Here is a 22365-nt window from a genome sequence, read left to right on the forward strand (position 1 = left end):
GTTCCATTCCAAGTTTTCCAAGGAATCTCCACACTACTTTCCATATTGGCTGCACCAATTTGCAATCCCACCACCAATGTATGAGTGTTTCTTTTCCTCCACATGCTCCCCAATACTTATTGTTGTTTGTATGCATAATAGTTGCCATTATTAAAAGAGAGAGCTAAAATCTTAGAGTAGTTTTAATTTGCATTTCTCTAATTGTTAGCAGTAATGAACATTTTTTCATAAATGTGTTCATTAATTGTATATCATTTTCTGAGAAGTTTCTGCTCAGGTCCTTGGCCTATTTATTAATTAGATTATTTGCTTTTTCGTGTTTAGCTTTTTGAGTTCTTTATATATCCTAGAGATTAGTGCTCTATCTGATGTATGAGGGGTAAAAATTTGCTCCCAAGATGTAGGCTCTCTATTCACCTCAAAGATTGTTTCTTTTGCTGAGAAGAAACTCTTTAGTTTGAATCCATCCCATTTATTGTTTCTTGGTTTTAATTCTTGCACTATAGGAGTCTTATTGAGGAATTTGGGGCCTAATTACACATGATGAAGATTAGGGCCTACTTTTTCTTCTTTAAGGCACAGGGTCTGTGGTTTAATTCCTAGGTCCTTGATCCACTTTGATTTGAAGTTTTGAACTTTTTAATGTTTTGTGCATGGTGAGAGAGAGAGATTTAATTTCTTTTTATTGTGTATAAATTTTTAGTTTTCCCATCACCATATTTTGAAGAGGCTATCTTTTCTCTAATGCATGTTTTTGGCACTTTTGTCTAATATAATTGTAATTTTGTGGGTTAGTCTCTGTGTCCTCTATTCTGTACCATTGGTCTACTAATCTGTTTTGGTGCCAATACTATGCTGTTTTTGTTACTATTGCTCTGTAGTATAGTTTTAGGCTGTATTTTGTCAAAGGTCTGGTATAGCAATGCCACCTGCTTCACTCTTCCTCCTAAGCATTGCTCTAGCTTTTCTGGGTCTCTTATTTGTACAAATGAATTTCATGATTGCTTTTTCTATTTTAATGAGGAATACCATTGGGATTTTGATTGGAATTGCATTAAATCTGTATAGTGCTTTTGTTAGTATGGTCATTTTGATAATATTAATTCTGCCTATCTAAGAACAAGGTAGATTTTTTCCATCTTATAAGGTCTTCTTTTATTTTTTTTTCTTTAGCGTTTTATAATTTTCATTGTATAGATATTTCACCTTGTTCTTTAAATTGATTGCCAAGTATTTTTGTTTCTTGAGGCTATTGTAAATGGGGTAGTTTTCCTCACTTCCCTCTCAGAGTATTTGTCACTGATATACAGAAATGCCTTTAATTTATGAGTGTTTATTTTATATCCTGGTACTTTGCTGAATTCATTTACTAGTGTAGAAGTTTTCTGGTGGAACTTTTTGGATCTTCTAGGTATAAAATCATATTTTCATCAATTAGTGCCCATTTGAGTTTTTTCCCATGTAACTCTTTAATTGTTTTCATCTGTCTAATTGCTCTGGCCAATATTTCAAGAACTATATTAAATAGAAGTGGTGAAAGAGGGAATCACTGTCTTGTTTCAGTTTTTAGAGGCAATGCCTTCAATTTTCTCCATTTAGAATGATGTTGGCCTGGAGCTTAGCAGAGATAGCCTTTATGATGTTGGGATATATTCCTGTTATTCCTACTTTCCCTGGTATTTTGAACATGAAGGGGTGCTGTATTTTGTCAAATGATTTTTCTACATCTAATGACATGATCATACGATTCTTATCTTTAAGTCTATTGATGTGATGAATTACATTTATTGAGTTTCACATGTTGAACCAACATTGTATCCCTGGGATCAATTCCCACTTGATCTTGGTGTACAATATTTTTGACACGTTTTTGTGTTTTATTTGCCAGAATTTTATTGAAAATATTTGCATCTATGTTCATTAGAGTTATTGTTCTAAAGTTTTTTTTTTGTTTGATGTATCTTTGCCTGGTTTTGTAATCAGGATGATATTGGCACCATAGAATCAGTATGGGAGTGCTTTCTCTTTTTTTTTTGTATTTAGTGAAATAAATTGAAGAGTATTGGTGTTACTTCTTCCTTAAAGGTCTTGTAGAATTTGGCTATGTATCCATCCAGTCCTGGGCTTTTCTTGGTTGATAGACTTCTGGTGGTATATTTCATTTCATCACTTGATATTGGTCTGCTCAAACTGTGTATATCATCCTGGTTCATTCTAGTCAGATTGTATGACTTAAGGAATTTGCCAATGCCTTCAATAGCTTCTACTTTATTGGAGTATATGTTTTCAAAATAATTTCTAATTATCCTTTGTATTTCTGTAGTATCAGTTGTGATATTACCTTTTTCATCACATATGCTGATAATTTGAGTTTTCTCTCTCCTTCTCCTCATTAGCATAACTAAGGGTCTGTCAATTTTATTTATTTTTTCAAAGCACCAACTTCTTGTTTTGTCAGTTTTTTATTTTTTTCTTTTGCTTTGATTTCATCTCTAATTTTGGTTATTTCTTCTCTTCTACTGCTTTTGGTGTTGATTTGTTCTTCTTTTTCTAGGGCTTTGAGATGTAGTGTGAGGTCATTCATTTGTTGACTTTTTCTTCTTTTAAGGAATTAACTCCTTGCAATAAACTTTCCTCTTAGTGTTGCCTTCATAGTTTCCCAGAGATTTGAATATGTTGTGTCTATGTTCTCATTTACCTCCAGAAATGTTTAAATTTCCTCCTTGATGTCTTCTGCAACCCATTGTCCATTCAGTAGCATATTGTTCAGTCCAGGTGTTGGAGGAATTTTTATTTTGTCATGGATTTCCAATTTAATTCCATTATGATCTGATAAAATGCAGGGTAGTATCTCTACTCTTTTGTATTTGCTAAGAGTTGCTTTGTGGCATATTATTTGGTCTGTTTTAGAGAAGCATCCATGTGCTGCTGAGAAAAAGGTTTATCCACTTGATGCAGGTTGAAATATTCTATATATGTCACTTAAGTCAAAGTTATTAATTGTATTATTGAGTTCTATAGTTTTTTATTCATTTTTTGTTTGGAAGATCTATCCAGGTATGAGAGAGGTGTGTTACAGTTGCCCAAGATTATCATATTTCAGTCAATTTGACTCTTGAATTCGAGAAAAATGTGTTTGAGGAACATAGCTGCTCCATTGTTTGGGGAATATATATTTATGATTGTTATGCCTTGTTGGTATGGTTCACTTGAGCAATATGTAATTTCCATTGTTTTCCCTTTTGATTAACTTTGGCTTGAAGTCTACTTTATTTGATATGAGGATAGAAACCCCTGCTTCCTTCTGCAGTCCATTTGAGTGGTATGATTTTTCCCAACCTTTAATCTTCAGTCTGTGAATGTCTTTTTCTATCAGATGAGTCTCATAGAGGCAGCATATTACTGGGTTTTTTTAATCCAATTTTCTAGCCTATGTCTTTTGATTGTGAGTTTAAGCCATTGACATTCAGGGTTATTATTGAGACATGTTTTGTATTCCCAGCCATCTTTATCTTTTCTTTTTTTAATTTAACTTGACTTGATTTTCTTTTTCGATTAGTTTTTCCTTTAGGGTACTATCTCCCTCTGCTGATTTCATTGTTTTTTTTTGTTTGTTTGTTTGTTTGTTTCCTCTTCATGGAAAATGTTTCTAAGGATATCTGTAGACCAGTTTTCTAACTACAAATTCTTTTAATCTTTGTTTATCATGGAAAGTTTTTATTTCTTCATCAAATCTAAAGCTTAATATTGCTGGATACAAGATTCTTCGTTGACATCTGTTTTGTTTTAGAGCTATATATATGTTGTTCCAGGATTTTCTAGCTTTTAGGATCTGTGTTAAAAAATCTGCAGTTATCCTAAATGGTTTTCCCCTATATGTAATCTGATTCTTTTTTCTCATGGCTTTTAAAATTCTCTCCTTAATCTGTGTGTTGGGCATTTTTATTATAATGTGACTTGGTGTGGATCTTTTGTGATTTTGTACATTTGGCATTCTGTAGGCTTCTTGAATTTGGATTTCCAATTCATTCTTCATGTTTGGAAAGCTTTCTAACATTATTTCATTAAATAGATCATTTATTCCTTTGGTTTGGAACTCTATGCATCTTCAATCCCAATAACTATTAAATTTGGTCTTTTTATGCTATCTCATATTTCTTGAATGTTCTGCTTATGGTTTCTTATCTTTATCACTGTATGTTTTTTTTCAAGATTATGTATTTTTTCCTACTTCATAGTCTGAGTAGGATCCCCTGAACTTAACCCACAGTGTGCAAGAGCAGCAACCTACCTGTGTCTGGCCACGCAACATCTATCCCAGGAGACACACACATTTCCAGAGAAGCCCAGGCAGGCTCAGCAGGATGGTCATTTTACTAAGGGTGAGTGTGTTTAACCTGTCAAGGTGCTGAGGAGGACCCAGGATGACAGAGGCCTGAGGAGATTATGATGGACATGACCTGGGATTGAGGTGGTCTGAGCTGTTACAGAAGTGTTGAACTATGAGTGAAATCTTCCTTTCAGTGTATTCAGTCAGTATTTTTGTATGATTATGAAATTGTGAAGAAACAATACAGATCTGAATTGTGGCTCAGTGGCAGAGTGCTTGCCTCACACATTTGAGGCATTGGGTTCAATCCTCAGCAACACATAAAAAGAAATAAACAAAATAAATATATTGAAATAAATACACAAATTGAGTAAATACATTGAATAAACAAATAAAGAAATTGAATAAACAAAATAAAGCTATTTAAAATAAAAAGGAAGAAAGAAATATAATATAAGGTGTCAAGACTAAGGTAAATTAATTTTTAGACAAAGGAATCTTTAACTTCATAGTGCTGAACATGAAATAAAAATACAACAGGGTAAAAGTAGAAGTTTAGGAGAATGTTAGCAGGAGTCTTTGAAGACCTTACTCTGATCTGTTGGAGAAGAAAAGAGAGCCCCAGTGGGAAGAGGAACAGGTGCCTGTCTGATGGTGTGACCATGAGTCTGCACCTCTCATGTTCTGGGGACCAGCAGAGAGAGTAGGGGACTGCAGAAAAGCCAGGTGCAGTCAGGTCACTTCAGTTTACTGTAACACCAGATCTGTGAGCTTCGAATAGAAAAGTGTGGTGGAGAACTTTCCTCATGAGAATTTTATTTTTGTTCATGAGAATAAATACTCCAAAATTATGAATCATTTTCTACCTAAGAAATTTATAAAACAAACATGATTTGAATTATTAAATGTGGAAAAAATGAGAAAATAACTTGGACAATTATATTAATGAAATAAAATGAAGGTGACGAAAATGGAGAACAAAAGGAATGCATGGTGACATCCATGTTCATGGGGAAGAGGAGGTGGGCAATTCTGGAGTGCTCTGCATGGAGTCTCAGGAGGTCATAGAGGCCTGATGGAGAGCTGAAGACAAGCTCTGCAGATCAGGCCCAGACCCTGGGCTGCAGACCTCCACACCTGAACTGGGAGGTGCACTCTGCTCAGAAATGAGTAAACACATCAGAAAACCAAGAGTACCTTCCTCTGCAGGGAAAGCTACTGAAAAGTACAAGAAAACATGTTGGACATGAATGTGTAAACTAACTGTTTTATTTTTCAAATATGTTTCAGTTGTCTATGAACATTTATATTTTATTTATTATTTTATTTATACGCAGTGCTAAGATTCGATCCCAGTGGCTCACATGTTCTATTCAAGTGCTCTACCACTGAACTACAGACCCAGGCCCAGGTACTGGTGTTAATCATAATTTTGCTTCCTCTTTCTTCTCTCTTTATCTTCACAGACAACCAGAATTTCCACTAAATGTCAAATGCCACCATGTTTACTGAATTTCTCCCACTGGGCTCTCCTGATAGCTGTAATCTGAGTTTTCTTTATTTCACATTATTCCCACAGACCTACCTGGGTACCTTGTTCAGGAAACTATTTCCATCACTGTCCCCAATGCCTGTGTCAAATATCTCACTGGCAACAGGGCCATTTCAGTGCCTGGCTGTGCAACACAATCTTCTTGGTCATTTTTTGTGCATGTGTTGAACTTCTGTTTCTCACCATCATGGCCTGGGACCGCTATGTGGCAATCTGCCAGCCCCTCCAGTACCCCCTCATCATGAACCCTCAGATTTGTGTCCTCATGGACCCTGGCTTCCCTGCTCAGTGGTCTGGTGTATGCAGGTGTGCACACTGGAAACACATTCTGGCTATCCTTCTGCCATCAAATATGGTCCCTCAGTTCTTCTGTGATGTCCGCTCTATGCTGCGGCTCTCCTGCTCTAACACCACCAGCAACATGGTCCTTCTTTTTGTCTCTGCTATGGTAGTTGGTGGTGGTTGCTTTACTTTTATTGCCATGTCATATATTCTCATATTTTCTACTGTACGACAATTTCCCACCAGAGAGTCAGGGAGGCATGCTCCACCTGCACCTCTCACATCTTCGTGTTTTCAGTTTTCCTCAGTCCCATCATATTTGTCAAAAGATAGCCTTCAGTGACCTCTGACACAGTCCAGGACACAGTTCTCTGCCTTTGACACCAGTGTTTCTCTCTTCTTAAAGCATCTTACATAAAGTCTCAGGTAAAAACAGGTAAAGGAAACTGTGAGAGAGTGACGGAAAGACAGTTGTTCTCAGGAAAATGATAAAGATACTTTCCAGCATTATCCTCATTTCATTGAGTGGAGTTAAATGAGATCAAATGCTCTTTTACCTTGCCTACCCTATTATCACCTCACTAAAATCTCAGTTATTTTATAGCATAATTTTTTTTTGTGATTTACCTTATTATTGCCACAGATCCTTCATAAAAGTTTAATTTTATCAATCCTTTTTAGTATATGAAATTGATCCAATATATTTTCTGAAAAAATTTCTGGTGATATGTATTAAAGTTTCATCAATTAAGGTCTCAGAGGAAATATTTACAAATAAAACATGAAGATGATGTACAGTCACATAATCTGCTGCCAAACTGTGATACAAAATTGTGTCAATTTAATTACTATGAAAATATATATAAATTAAATCCTTAAAACTTTGTAATAAAAAATGTAGAGAGAATCACAATGATACTTTTTCTCAATTAACTTATATATAAAAAGGAAGATACTCCTTGTCCATTAAGAAAAGACAGAGCAAAGTTTACATCCATCATAAACCAATATTAAAATCCATCCACTGGGGAAGAGCACCTTTGGCTCCCCCGGCTGTTATGGCTGCCAATCTTTTATTGTGTCTATGAGTGGTCTAGTATGGGGGACACAAACTCGGGGCTGAGTTGCAGGTAAGTTTTCTAAGGGTTTTCCTCCCATACATCTTACTTCTATAATAACTATTGTAATGAGTCATAACTGATCATTATGAAAAAGTGGCCAGGAATTGTCTAGCCTCACTGTCTGACCCATGTAAACTTGAAAATTTCTCTTAGTTTTTTTTTTTTAATTTGTAAAGTAAACCTCTAGGTGCATTTCTGGCCATTTTTTTGGTTGTTGTTGCTGTAGTTGTGCTCAGCAGGACTGAACCAAGGCTGCATCCTAGACTTTTTTCTGTTTTTAATGTGGGACAAACTACACATGCTTTGACCAGGCAAACTCTATTTTACCCTGAGACTCCATTGCATATGAAAAATGCTTCTCACATGAGAAAACTTGCTTACATGACCCACCTTCTGCCAAGCACAGCCTGTGTGACAACAAATAAGACTAAAAAAGTTTCAATTATTCTTTCACAGCATAGTATTAGGAAATACATATGTAAGTTGTTCTCATTTCAGTTCCTATTTTTCTTGGGCTGTGTACTGTACCCTGAACTAGGTAATTCTGACTCACTCCCCATGTTACTATGGTTTTGACTTACTGGTAGCTTTTCCTTTGGGGCTATAAAAATGTACCCTATCTTCTGCAAAAGGTTGAAGGATGCAGAGCTACCTGTCTATCTGCCATTCCTACCCACCATCTAATAAACTTAGTGTCCTACTTCAAGACTCACCCAGTGATTTCTTTCTAATGTGCCAAATTGTATCACAGAAAATAGGGTGTTGCTAAGTTGCTTAGGGACTCCAGGAGTTTCAGAGTCTTCCTTCATACCTGTGATCATGTTCATCAGCCTCCTCATGTGTGGGATTGCAGGTGTGCACCCCTGTGCTCAGTTTGTGGCAGCTCATCATCTCACATGAGTTATTTCTCTCCAAACATTTTAATGTCCTCATTGGCATGTGCTTTGTTAATTGTTAATTATGACTGACATAGGCTCCATATCAAGTTACCTAGGAGTACTGATATAATAAAATGAGAATAAAATATTTATACCAAAAAACAATCAGTGTATTCAATTCCAAATTCTAAACAATCAATTTTGTTCACCAAAATACTAATAGGAAAATGTGGATTAAAAATAAAAATGAATTTATTACCTAAGGCAATATAAAAGCCTATATGTATGATATTGATTAATAAAGGCATTTCTTAAATTTTCGGACTAGGGAATACTTGCAGTAGGAGCCAACGAGCACCCCAGTGCTGCCTGATGTGGGAAGGCTTGACTTCCTCTACATGATCCACCAGAGTTGAGGCTCCACCCACACACTATGTCCATGGTTTCTGGTTCTCACTGCTCCAATGTTTCCTGCTAGAGGAAAAGACCTTTGGAGAACTCCAGATAAATTCAGCAAACTCCACTTTGACATGCATTTCCTCTTCAACTATGGCTTCCTGTATCTAATTTTATGAGTTTTTCATGAGTTGAGGTGTCCACATAAATGAAGTTTAAATTTAACAGATAAAGGAGGAAAGAAATTGAATTGCAACCATCAGTCCTATTGAGACGCATCCTCTGGGGTACATTTTTGGATATTTAACATATGTTTTATTTGGAAAACCTTGAGTCAAAGGAGATGAACAAAAATATTGATATAAGGACTTTATTATAGCTCACATTGTGTGTGAAATAATGCAAAGACCCATCAATTGGTGTGTATGGATCATATGCAGAAGTTGGTAAAAAAAATTTACGTTGAGTATTAGTCATGAGCCAAGAAGCATATTTTTATAGTAATATCATTATGTCAAAGATACAGTTTGAATAGCCAACTTTTCTGAAATATTAGGTCTATTTACTAACCCAGTTTTCATAAAATATTAGGTTTACTCTAATAAGGAAACAATATTTATGAGTACATGAGTTGCCACCTCCATGGCCATTAATTCAGATACCAGACAGGGATGACCAGAGATTTTTTCAAAAACACACAAAAACCTTTAGAGAGAATGCTGGGATCAGGTGGGACACTCATCTCTGGTTGAGATGAGTGACCCCGAGCTGGTTCAGGACATTTATTTTATAGGTTTTATCATAAAAAGGTTATTTGTGGAAAAATTTCAACAAAGAGGCAGGTGTGAGGCTCCCACTACCAATGAGACGTTGTGGTTCTTGTTATCTGTGCTCAGAATCTCTGATCCCTGGGAGATAGTATCTCAGTTTCAAAGTTCAGACTGATAACTCTGAGCCTTTGCCCTGATTTTTCATAGGCAGAGTGTCACCCTAGCAACTGGGGGATCTTCAACTGTGTATTTGCTCAGGGAGTTCCCAGGGAGCACACCACCACCATGAGGCAATCACAAACCTGATGCACATCACCATCTCCCATGGTTATGAGTGTCAGTGTCTGTGGGATGAAATCTGCAGAAGACCGAGCCTGAGTCCAGTACAGAGTTAGAAGTATAATGAAAGTTTAGCAATCAACAAGGCAATGTATAAACTTATTCTATAGAGACTTTTAAGATAATATTCACAACTGAGAGTTATGCCAGAACCATCTGACTTTTTCCACCTTCATAAATCCTTTAGAATACTTATATCAATGACTTTAGAGTATTATATCAACTGCAAGGAATCACTTGTTTGTATCAGTAGAGTTAAAAGCTAGATATGATCAGAATTTTATTTTATTTTATTTTTTTAATTTTTCATTGGTCGTTCATAACATTACATAGTTCTTAATACATCATATTACACGGTTTGATTCAAGTGGATTATGAACTCCCGCTTTTACCCCGTATACAGATTGCTGTATCACATCAGTTTCCCTTCCATTGATTGACATATTGCCTTTCTAGTGTCTGATGTATTCTGATGTCTGTCCTATTCTCTACTATCCCCCCTCCCCTCCCCTCCCCTCCCCTCCCCTCCCCTCCCCTTTTCTCTCTCTACCTCTTCTACTGTAAATCATTTCTTCCATTTGTATTAACTTGTCTTACCCCTCCTTTCCTCTTATATGACATTTTGTATAACCCTGAGGATCGCCTTCCATTTCCATGCAATTTCCCTTCTCACTCCCTTTCCCTCCCAACTCTCATCCCTGTTTAATGTAGATCTTCTTCTCAAGTTCTTCGTCCCTACCCTGTCCTTGTTTACTCCCCTTATATCAAAGGAGTCATTTGGTATTTGTTTTTTAAATATTGACTAGCTTCACTTAGCATAATCTGCTCTAATGCCATCCATTTCCCTCCAAATTCTATGATTTTGTCATTTTTTAATGCAGAATAATACTCCATAGTATATAAATGCCACATTTTTTTATCCATTCATCTATTGAAGGGCATCTAGGCTGGTTCCACAGTCTTGCTATCGTGAATTGAGCTGCTATGAACATCGATGTAGCAGTGTCCCTGTAGCATGCTCTTGTTAGGGCTTTAGGGAATAGACCGAGAAGGGGAATAGCTGGGTCAAATGGTGGTTCCATTCCCAGCTTTCCGAGAAGTCTCCATACTGCTTTCCAGATTGGCTGCACCAATTTGCAGTCCCACCAGCAATGAACAAGAGTGCCCTTTTCCCCACATCCTCTCCAGCACTTATTGTTGTTTGACTTCCTAATGGCTGCCAGTCTTACTGGAGTGAGATGGTATCTTAGGGTAGTTTTGATTTGCATTTCTCTGACTGCTAGCGATGGTGAGCATTTTTTTCATGTACTTGTTGACTGATTGTATGTCCTCCTCTGAGAAGTGTCTGTTCAGGTCCTTGGCCCATTTATTGATTGGGTTATTTGTTATCTTATTGTCTAATTTTTTGAGTTCTTTGTATATTCTGGTTATTAGGGCTCTATCTGAAGTGTGTGGAGTAAAGATTTGTTCCCAGGATGTAGGCTCCCTGTTTATCTCTCTTATTGTTTCTTTTGCTGAGAAAAAACTTTTTAGTTTGAGTAAGTCCCTGGAAATCCATTTGCATCAAAATGAATCTGAATCCCTATCTCTCGCCATGCACAAAAGTTAACTCAAAATGGATCAAGGAGCTTGATATTAAATCAGAGACACGGCATCTGATAGAAGAAAAAGTTGGTTATGATCTACATACTCTGGGATCAGGCTCCAAATTCCTCAATAGGACACCCATAGCACAAGAGTTAACAACTAGAATCAATTCTTTCATGTCTTTTTTTTCTGATTGTCATAAAAAAAATCCTTTCTCACTACAGAGAATTTTGAGTCAGAAAATTTCAAATTGGAAGATAGTAAAACTATCACTATTTGACTTTTATATTCTTTAATTTTTTAACCTAAGTTTTAGGATGAAAAATTTTATAGATTTAAGGAGCTTATTTTAAACACACTCTAGATTCTGCAATTAACAGTGTGCTATGTATTTTGCTTTATCCGTATCTATTCAACACAATTTTCTCTCTTCACTCATCAATCTATCTTTTTTTTTCTTTCTTTTTTTTTTTTTTTTGGTACTGGGGATTGAACCCATGGGCACTCAACCACTAAGCTACATCCTCAGCCTTTTTTTTGTGTTTTATTTAGAGACAGGGTATCAACTGATTTACTTAGTGCCTCACTAAGTTGCTGAGGCTAGGTTTGAACTCGTGATCCTCCTGCCTCAGCCTCCTAAGCTGCTGGAATTACAGAAATGCCCTACCACTCCTGGCCAATCTATGTTATTTTTGACATATTTTAAAGTTGCAGGTATCTGAACTCTTTACCCCTAAACATTTTGACATGCGTATCATTAACAGAAATTGAATACTTATATAAAGCTCTCTTCTCTCTCTCTCTTTAGTTTAAAATGACATACAGTAAATTGCATAAACATTGTTATGTGATAAATTTTGATAAATATACATAACTATGTAACTCAAACCTTCATGGATAAAGAATATTGTCATCTCCCCAGAAACTTGTCTTGTGCTTTCCTAGTCTCTGTACACAACTCCCAGAGAAAACTAGTTTTCTGATTCTTCCCGCACAAGATAGTTTTTTTTAATGTGTAATTTCATAAAAGTGGGATAATACATTATGTACTTTGTTGGGTAATTCTTCTTTTTAATTATGAAAACTTTTCATATCCTTCCATGTTGTGTGTAAATATGCCATTTATCTTTGTTGCTGAACAGTATTTTACTGGCTGAAAACACTGTTCCTGTTCATTTTATGATAGACACATATACTGCTTTCAGTTTTTGTCTAATAAACAGCTGCTATGGACATTTATTCATTTTATTATAAAGCTTTTCAAAAGATGTGAGAAAGTTGACTTATACACAAGCAATTTTCATATGCTTCTTGTTTATTTATGTATTTTCGTGCAATATCTATTTAAATCATTTATTGACTTTATTGAGCAACGTATATTCTTATTTCTGAATTTTTTGAATTTTTAAATATACAATCTGGAGTGTAATTCTTTATTGGATACATATTTTGAGAATTTTTTCTGATGTCTGGACTGTATACTCATTTTTCTTAATTGCATCTTTTGACAAAAAGGTGTTTTAAATTTTGATGGACACAATTAAGTATTTATTGTACAAATAAAATATTTTTCACTTATATTGAGTGATCTATGCAGCCTTTAAGAAATATTTCAAAGAAATTTTCTTAAGTTTTCTAGAAGTACTGTTTCTAGAAAAGTTGTTTTCAGCTTTTGTGTTTATATCTATGATCTTTCATTAAATTGTGTGTGGTGGGAGATAAGGAATAAATCTAATTTACTATGTTCTTATAAAGATATACAGTTCCCCAACATTATCTGTAGAGAAGACTTTCTTCCTACCAGATTTCTCTATCACCTTGGTGGAAAATCAAGTATGTTGTAGGAGGCTCCTTATTGTGTTCCGTGTTGTTTATTTTTCTGTCTGTATACCAACCTACACTATCTTGTTGCTGCTTATTTATGGTAAGTCTTGAGGTAAGGTAGAATTAGTTCTTTCTTGTTTTGTCTATTCTAGTTCCTTTGAATTTTACATAAATTTTAGAATAAAATCATGATGGAACAATGGTTGGGATTGCATCAAACCCAAAGTTTAATTTGTGAGAATTGATGTTAAGAGTATTGAGGATTTTTATCCAAAATAATTGCATGTTTATTTATTTCAACACAGGTGAGGAAAATGAGTCATATTTATGTGTACTTTTAGAAACTGATAAGTAACAAAAATGAAAAGTATAGTAGCAAGTTGGGTGGTTTGGGTATCAAACTAGTTCAGAAAATGTGGGTATAGCTTCTCTTACAAGTTTGGATCTTACACAATTCTGGTAAAAACAAAAGATAAAAAATGTTGAGAAACCTTTATAATATGGAACTTTATTATATAACCCTAAGCTTATGAAGCAATAAGTATGTCATTGTGGAATGACTGAAAATTTATGTATAGTGCCTTATTTGTAAGAAAAAAGAAGTAGCATAAAAATTCTAGAAACTCATTCAAATTTTATCCTAAAATGTTAAGAAGCCAAATACTAAGATTATGCATACAATTGGATTTCATTTTGAAATTCAAGCATTATTCTGGTAAATCCAAACCTAGTTGATTTGACCAAGGAGAAACAATAATGGTTAATCAAGATTCTGAACTGGATTCCTTCTTCATGCTTCTGCTTCAGAAAATATGGTAAATCATGAACATACATGGAGGTATTAATTTTTTTTCAGTTGTAGTGTATATTAACTGTAGTGTATATTAACTCTGTTGTATATACTATCTCCTGCTGAATGTTTATTAAGGAAATTCATTATAAAGACAATTTTAAAATTTAAGGATGAGAAACTAGGGCTGGGAATGTGGCTCAGGCGGTAGCGAGCTCGCCTGGCATGCATGTGGCCCGGGTTCGATCCTCTGCACCACATACCAACAAAGATGTTGTGTCCGCCGAGAACTAAAAAATAAATATTAAAAATTCTCTCTCTCTCTCTCTCTCTCTCTCTCTCTCTCTCTCTCTCTCTCTCTCTCTCCCCTCTCTCACTCTCTCTTAAAAAAAAGAAAAAAATAAAAAGGATGAAAAACTAATTTCATAGTGGTTTCAAATTTTCTACAAAGTAGTCCTTGACTAATAAAGCTAAAGGAATTAAAGAACTCGAAACTACCATATCATAATGGTAATTATTTTCTCTGTTCCACTATTTTCATTACACATACACACAAACACACACATACACACACACACACACACACACCACAAATTCTCCCTATATATTTTTTAACACGTCAATTTAACTGAATATTAGTGCAGAAAATTCAAGCATCTTCCTCATTCACAAAACAAATGCAGTGCAACTTGTACCAGACTCTCTGATTCCAATATAACATACTCTGCAGCTTCCTGCGAATTCTAAGGAAGGAAGGGGAATAAAAGGAAGTGTGTGAATATGTCTACTTCCATCCATTTCTATACTGCCATATTAAGTAGATTTATAAAATTTGACCACTACACACAACACTTCTAAGACATACCCAGAAATACAATCAAATTATGTTGACTTCATTTTATTTTTAAGCTAAGCACTCCAAAATTACAGTTGAACTGTAAAGTGCTAATACATTAAAATTTCTTGAAAATCAGTGTACATAACATTTTGGAAATCAAATGGAACTTCCTATCCTTTACATTAATACTTCATTCTAATTCTAAAGCATGAGTTTTTGCTATCAGTGTTCCATTTCACTACATTTTATATGTGTAATAGGTGCACAACACACTTTAAATGTAGATCCTTGCAGATGGTATGTGCCTTAAAATGTTTTGTTTCTGAGAGAGGAATCAGAAGGCCATGTTTTTTTTTTCCTTCTCTAGACTGTGCATGAAATTCTACATTTTAAAAACATGAAATGTGTGCCTTCTTTTAAATATGATATAATAACTTTATTTTTTTTCTTTTATAATAATTAAGTTGATAAAGGACTTCAATATCAGCTATCTAGCCTCCTCATTTGATATACAGGAAACAGAACTAGAAGTATCCAGTAACTTGCCCAATTTAATATAGATAAGAAATATTTAGCTCAAACTAGAATTTTCTTTGAATCTTCTGTCTTCTAACATGTTTTCTACCATATGAGAGGGGGCACTATATGTTATGACAGAGTGTCTATACACATGAGTTATAAGTTGGCAAACATTCTGATAATATGCTTTAAAACTCAGAACTTATGAGGGTATCGAACTGAAGAGAGGGAAGAATACCTGATAGTTGAAATGAATAAGGACACAGAGGTTCTGGAGTTGTCTATTTTTTTTTTTTGCCATTAGTTTCTAATACAAATAGTCATTTCTATTATTTTTAAAAGTAACTTGGGCTGGGGATGAGGATCACCTGGCATGCGTGGGGCACTGGGTTCGATCCTCAGCACCATATAAAAATTAAAAAAAAATAAAGATGTTTTGTCCACCAAAAACTAAAAAATAAATATTAAAAATTCTCTCTTTCTCTTTTTTAAAAAAAGTAACATTATGTTAATGGGACATAATGAAGGAGCTGCAACAATACTGAAAAATTAAAAGTTAAATGATTTTCCCCTTTCTGTATAAGAAATAATCATAGTAGGTATTACACAAAGATTATTACTACAAGCATCCATATATAAATAGAAGGTGGAGACATGGATAAAGCACTTTTGTAAAAATAAGATTATATCTTTCATGTTATTTCAATGAAATGTAGTAAAACTTATATTTATGATATTTGACTAAGAGTAATAAAAAAATTGAACTGAACTTGAAGGAAATGGTGAAGCTCTGATTGATATTTGTTTTTCTCAGGTGATGGTGGCTATTAAAATTGTCCTAAAAAGATGGACAATGGGCATTTTAGAAACACTACATTTTTTCCTTTCCAAAAACTAATGTCAGTGCTCTACCTGTTTTGGAAGCAAAGGAATACTGGATACATTTGTTTTTAAAATTTTTTATACCATCTTTATTTTTTTAAATTGTTCTAATTACTTATACATGACAGCAGAATGCATTTCGACTCATAGTACACAAATGGTGTGTAATTTTTCATTTCTCTGGCTGTACAGGATGTAGAGACACATCATTCATGCAATCATACCCATACATAGGTGATAATGTCTCTCTCATTCCACCCTGGGACCCCCTCCACTTCTGTCCCTCCCTCTGCTCAATCCAAACTTCCTTCATTCTTTCCTTGCTCCCCACCCCACCCAATTAGAGATTAGTATTCACTTATCAAAGAAACCATTTGAACTTTGGTTTTTTGGGATTGGTTTACTTCACTTAGCAGGATGTTTTCCAACTCAATACCACATACTTTTAAAATCTTTGTCTACCCATCCTCAATTTTGTCAATTATACTTTCTTTTAAGTTGCTATTAACATTTAAATTGTTCTGTGAGTACAGGTCCCATGGAGATTTATTTTCAATTATAATCCAAATGCTAAAGTGATCCTTTAACACAGGCAACCTATTATTAGGTAATTTATCTTTTTTGTTTTTTATTTGATCATCATGAAACTTTTGAAAGAAATAATCCATGTTGCTATATATCAAGTCTTCCCCCTTTGAGAAGGTCTCTAACTTTAATACATGAAGAAAATTCTATGGCTAATTAGATATTATTTTATCCTCTCTGTTTTTTAGAACTTAAGTGTAAGTGTTGCTCTATTATTTTCTGACATAGCATGATGGCAGAAATATGGGTAAGATCAACCTAATATTTCCAGCTTATAAACAACTCATTTTTCATTTGCATCCTCAAGTCAATTATTATTTTCTAGACTGTGGCTTAGCCTCAACATGTTTTTATCACTTTTTCCTATAGTTATATTTGCCCTATGGTCAATAGATTAATTTTAGGAAAAGTTCCATGTATTATATCCTTAAGTGATTTAAAGGACAATAATTACCCTTTTCTTGTATGATCTTTCCCTTCATTTCCACACTTTTTTCTTGATTGAGTTCATTGTTTTCATCTAGTTTTTCTTTTATCTACATTCATAATAATTTTCTTTTTCCTCAGAGAAGTAATGAAATTTGAGCTCTGTCTATTCTATTACCTGCTGTTTTGAACTGATTTTTTAGTTTGTAACAATGCCATTGTAATTCTTGATTTGTTCCTTCCTTCTATAAAATTTTTCTTAATGTCACATTGTTGTTTTTAAAAGCTCAGATTCGGGCTCTTTTTTCTTAAAATTCATGTCTTCACTGAGTTCTCCTGTAATGTGAAGCAGTCATATAGGTTTTCTAATTTGGATTACAGTTTCTTCCCAACTAAGTTCTTCTATCTTTTGTTTAATATATTGTCTCCTTTTATATTTTTGTTGTTATCTATCTATCTATATATATTTAAATATATATAAATTCACATACCTATTATAATATATAATTTACAATCTATATATGTATATACATATATACACATATATGTGTATATATACTTCTTAAGTATATATGTATATATATGTGTGTGTGTGTGTGTGTATATATATATATATATACACTTAAGAAATATATATACACATATACACTTAAGAAGTCATTCCAAACATATATACATATATATAAACACATGTATACTTCTTCAGTATCTTGATCATCCAGACTTAAAATTTACTTCTATTGAATTTGAGCAATGACTCTTCACTCTTACCTCCTTTCTAAAAATTTTACCATAGAATTTGAGGAATAAATGTTGCTTTCTAAATACTTCCCTCTTGTCTGAAAGCATAGAATTGGCAGGAGACAGAGATTATCTGGAACTTCATTTTTCCTTTGTCAGAGGACTTGAACTTTACTCATTCTTTTGAGATTTTTCTTAAAAACCGTCAGTTAAGTTCATCATCTGATGTTATATATTATATCACTCACTCCTCTTCCTCAAAGATACTGAAATTTTAAGTCAATACCTAGAAATGTTATCTGTTTGGAAATAGGTTATTTGCAGTTGGTTAAGTTCAGGTGAGGTAACTAGGGTTGGTCCTAACTCAGTGTGACCTATGTTCTTACCAAAATGGAAATTTGGCAAATTAACTGTGTGTAGGAGAATGCCTTGAGAAAAGGGATATCAAAGTTCAGGGAGATACCTCTACAAGGAAATGAATGTCAAATGCTGCCACCAAAACCTTAGAACTTAGGAGAAAGGCATGGAACAGATTCTTCCTCACAGGCCTTAGAACAAACCAACCCTGCTGACACCTGAATCTCAAGACTTCTAGCCTCCAGAACTACCATGCAATACATGCTGAGGTTTAAACCACTCAGTTTGTGGCATGTGGGTAGGGCAGCCTTGGGGAACTAAGAGATCTTATTAGGAATGTCCCTTTTCTTTGAGTACAAAAAGGAGATTCAGCTTTTGCCCATTCTCCCAATTCAACCTGGAGACCCTAACATTTAAGGAAAAACTTTAATACCAAAAAGGAAGATAAAAATACGTAAATCATTTCAGGGGTTAATTGTTGGGTAGGAATAGGACTTCATTTTCAACTTTCTCTTTATCTCTTGTTTTTTTGTTTTTGTTTGTTTGTTTTGTTTTGTTTTTACCAGGGATTGAACCCAGGGGCATTTAACCACTGAGCCACATCCCCAGCCCTTTTTATATTTTATTTACAGACAGGGTCTTGCTGAGTTGCTTAAGGCCTCACTAAGTTGCTAAGGCTAGCTTTGAATTCATAATCCTCCTGCCTCAGCCTCCCGAGCTGCTGAGATTAAAGGCATGTGCCACAGTGCCCAGTCTATCTCTCATTTTTTATTGGTGCATATTAATATATAGAATAGTGAGTTTATTATGACATATTTGTATATACATATAACAATATGATTACTTTCATTCCTTAGTGCCTGCTTTTATGTTTTTTCCCTCTCTCTTGCTATCCATCCTCTACACCAATTGTTTCTCTTCTTACCTTGTTATTTTCTATTCTGTTTTGAATCAGTGATTTGGTTTCTAACTACTATTATTTCATTTGTTCTCAAAGATTCATTGATCTTAGTGACATGTAAGCTGTACAAACTTTTTAATATATATATTCAACTCAATTCTTTTATCTGAATTCATGTTCTTATTTTTAAATCTCTTAGAAGAAAAGATGCATATGTGGTATTGAATCTATTAAGTCTTATGGCAGGGATCCCCTGAGTCCTGGAGTGGATCCCTAATATGAATAGGCCTTCTGCAAGAGTACCTTCTCAGTTTCTTTCTAAGTTAATATTAATTAAAGGGAAGGATCTAGTATATACAGAATTCAATGTTGTTTCTCAGCTGAACTTTGAATGATGTGCTTTATTAACGTATTTTATTATAACCCATATCTTAGTATGCACAATCCCTCAGCTAATTAGATAAAAGGGAACTATGGTAGAAAAATCACCAAAAATGTCACTTTTATCATACAAATAATGTTAGTTATATAAAACGTGTATGCTGGTTTGGAAAAAATGACAACTTCTTCTTATTATATTTCTTCTTTCTACTATATACTAGTGATGAATAATACATGTTTACTTCTGAGTAAAAGTACTTGCCTATAAAAATCCCAGCAAAAAATGATCAATTTAGCTCTCATTTCACTTCTATACAAATCAGGGGAGTAGCTGGGGATATAGCTCAGTTGGTAGAGTGCTTGCTTTGCATGCACAAGGCCCTGGGTTCAATCCCAGCACCACCAAAAAAAAAAAAAAAAAAAAGAAAATTAGGAGGAAGGAGACAAATTGAGAAGATACTAGAATATAACAGGAGCTAAAGTCTCTAGGTTCTCAATTAGAGTGTCCTGATTTTAATTTATAACTATATGTATTATTTTTTTCTAATTGTCAATAGAATAAATAAGAATATTTTTTTCTTAGCAATCAAAACCATTACTTGGTCTTAGGAAAACTGTACATAAACAAATAAACAAAGAGAGTTACTAGTGAATAAAATCTCTATGCTACTTCTTAATTGATGTAAAATTAATTAATGTCACTTGAATAAAGTAATATGCACATTTTCCCCCTTTGGAGAATAGTCCTCTTGCAGTACAAGTGGAGTTATAGTTGTCTAAAGCTGCCTTTACACATTAGCCTGTCAATGCTCTTTAGGGGCTAACACTACTATGATTTCTGGACCTAGCAGTGTAGATCTGTTATACTACAGCAGTTTGGCAATGTGTCAATGAACATGGTAACAGAAAATTCAACTAATGATTGATTAAACAAATACAATGTTTTTCATGAATTACAGAAAGTCTGAAGGTGGTTTTCCATGAATAATCTGCTGGCTAAGGGACCTAGTGATCGTGCTTAGCATGATAGTCCCTTTAATTAGGAAAGCAAGGGCAGTTGTAGAAACAAATATATAGCTAATTCTGTAAAGAGAGACTGGCAGGCAGGATTTGGGCATGCTTATTGAATCAATCATTTATCAGGAAATAATATGAAAATAGCATGTTTTCTATGTCATTATTTTCCTTTCATCATATTTATCATATTTATTTGCAAGCTTCTAATAAGTAATATGCATTCATTTGTTTGATTAGTTGCTTTAAATTATTCATATTCAAAGACTTGATGTTTCTATTTAGAAAATAATCAAAGCTGACTCACTGGTCAATTCATTTCAGATTCTTTTAACATTTCTCTTTTGAAAGGACATTTGCCAAATGGTTGTTGGCTCCAAAAATCTGGAGTTTTACTTGAATTAGACTGAGCAAATTAGATAAAAAACATGATAGTCATAAATACACAAAGCTATATTTGGATCCATTTTGCATACATATTTGTAGAATAAAAAAATGTTAACAAGAGACAATAAAAATCAAGAATCTGTGAGCCAAGAAAGGATGGTATAAAAAATGATTCAAGAGCTGATTTTAAAACTAGACAGTGGCTCCTGAGGATTTCCCTCAGGGGAGTCGAGTTATTAGACTGTGGGTTAAACTAACAACAGGAAGCTCTAGATGTAAGGGATTGAAGTTAATGTTTATGTAAGCTTTGAACTGCTGGGGTCCCTTAGGTTAACCTGCTACGTAATATTAATGGGAAAATTTGGTTCTATAATTGTTTCCCATAGCATGGGAATACATTGAATTAGCTTATAAATATTTAATAGAAATATTTTAAAAATATCAGATACACATAGGGAGAAGCACATTGTGGGAGGCATTAAAGGTACAAGAATATCAAGATATTTTACAAGCAATAATAAAAAGAAAGAAAAGAAGATTGCACAATACTTTTTAAAAAGATAATTAGCTTGAGTGGCAGAAACAAGTCATCTGAACTCCAGTACTGCCAAGTCCAACAGAGGGTTCTTCTCAACATTCAGTCACAACACAATCTATGGCTATAGGTGGTCAGGATAGAAAAAATATACCTTAGAACTTCAGAGTTAGTGTATCTTAATGAGAACAGAAATGGATAACATATTTTATGTAAGTATTTATGCATGAGTATAAAACAAAACAATTTTTTTTTTATTTATAGAAAACAGGGGGAGGAAGTAGAGGGAAGAACAGATGTGTAGAGCAAACCAGGAACAAATCTTTTATAAATGAAAGAAAACAGAAATTCTCAGGTTAGGATATATCATGGTGACCTTCACCTATACAGTCACTTTGACCTTCACATCTCAGCCATTCTTCCCTCTGAGAAGGCTCACAAATCAGAGAACATTTTTGTGGGTCAGAAGACCTAGTTTTTTGCCCTTAGGATGGCCACTCGCCTTCCCAGTGCTTTGTTTTCTTATTTCGCTGTCTTACACATTAATTGAAAAAAAAATACTTATAAGTAAATAGCAAAAAAATTCAGTAGAGTAGAAGGAAGAGAACAGGAGGTGAGAGAAAGAAAGGGGGCTGAATTAGAACAAGTTATGATCCATGCTTTTATAATTATATCAAAATGAATTCTATTGTCATGTTTAACTAAAAAGAACCAATAAAAAGAGAGTTCCTTGGAGCATTCTTAGTCTATGATTTTATAGGATGAGCAGAGCATGCCATAAAGCCACAAGTACTCCAGCCTGTCAGCCTGGCTTAACCTTTCCTGGGAATGAAATGGATAGTATTTTACTACAATGACTTGAATGAATTCATGGTCCATAGCCCATATATAAATGGTAGATTTCCTGTTGGTTACCTGTAGGAATGTTTC

General features: G+C 34.2%; 1 pseudogene; it reads left to right on the forward strand.

Annotated features, from left to right (window-relative positions):
• The first annotated feature begins 6069 nt into the window (after nucleotides 1-6069).
• Nucleotides 6070-22365, forward strand: part of LOC144256620 (AP-1 complex subunit sigma-3 pseudogene) — a 122367-nt pseudogene continuing 106071 nt past the window's right edge.

The sequence above is a fragment of the Urocitellus parryii genome, chromosome 1 (assembly GCF_045843805.1).
Source record: "Urocitellus parryii isolate mUroPar1 chromosome 1, mUroPar1.hap1, whole genome shotgun sequence".
Lineage (NCBI taxonomy): Eukaryota > Metazoa > Chordata > Mammalia > Rodentia > Sciuridae > Urocitellus > Urocitellus parryii.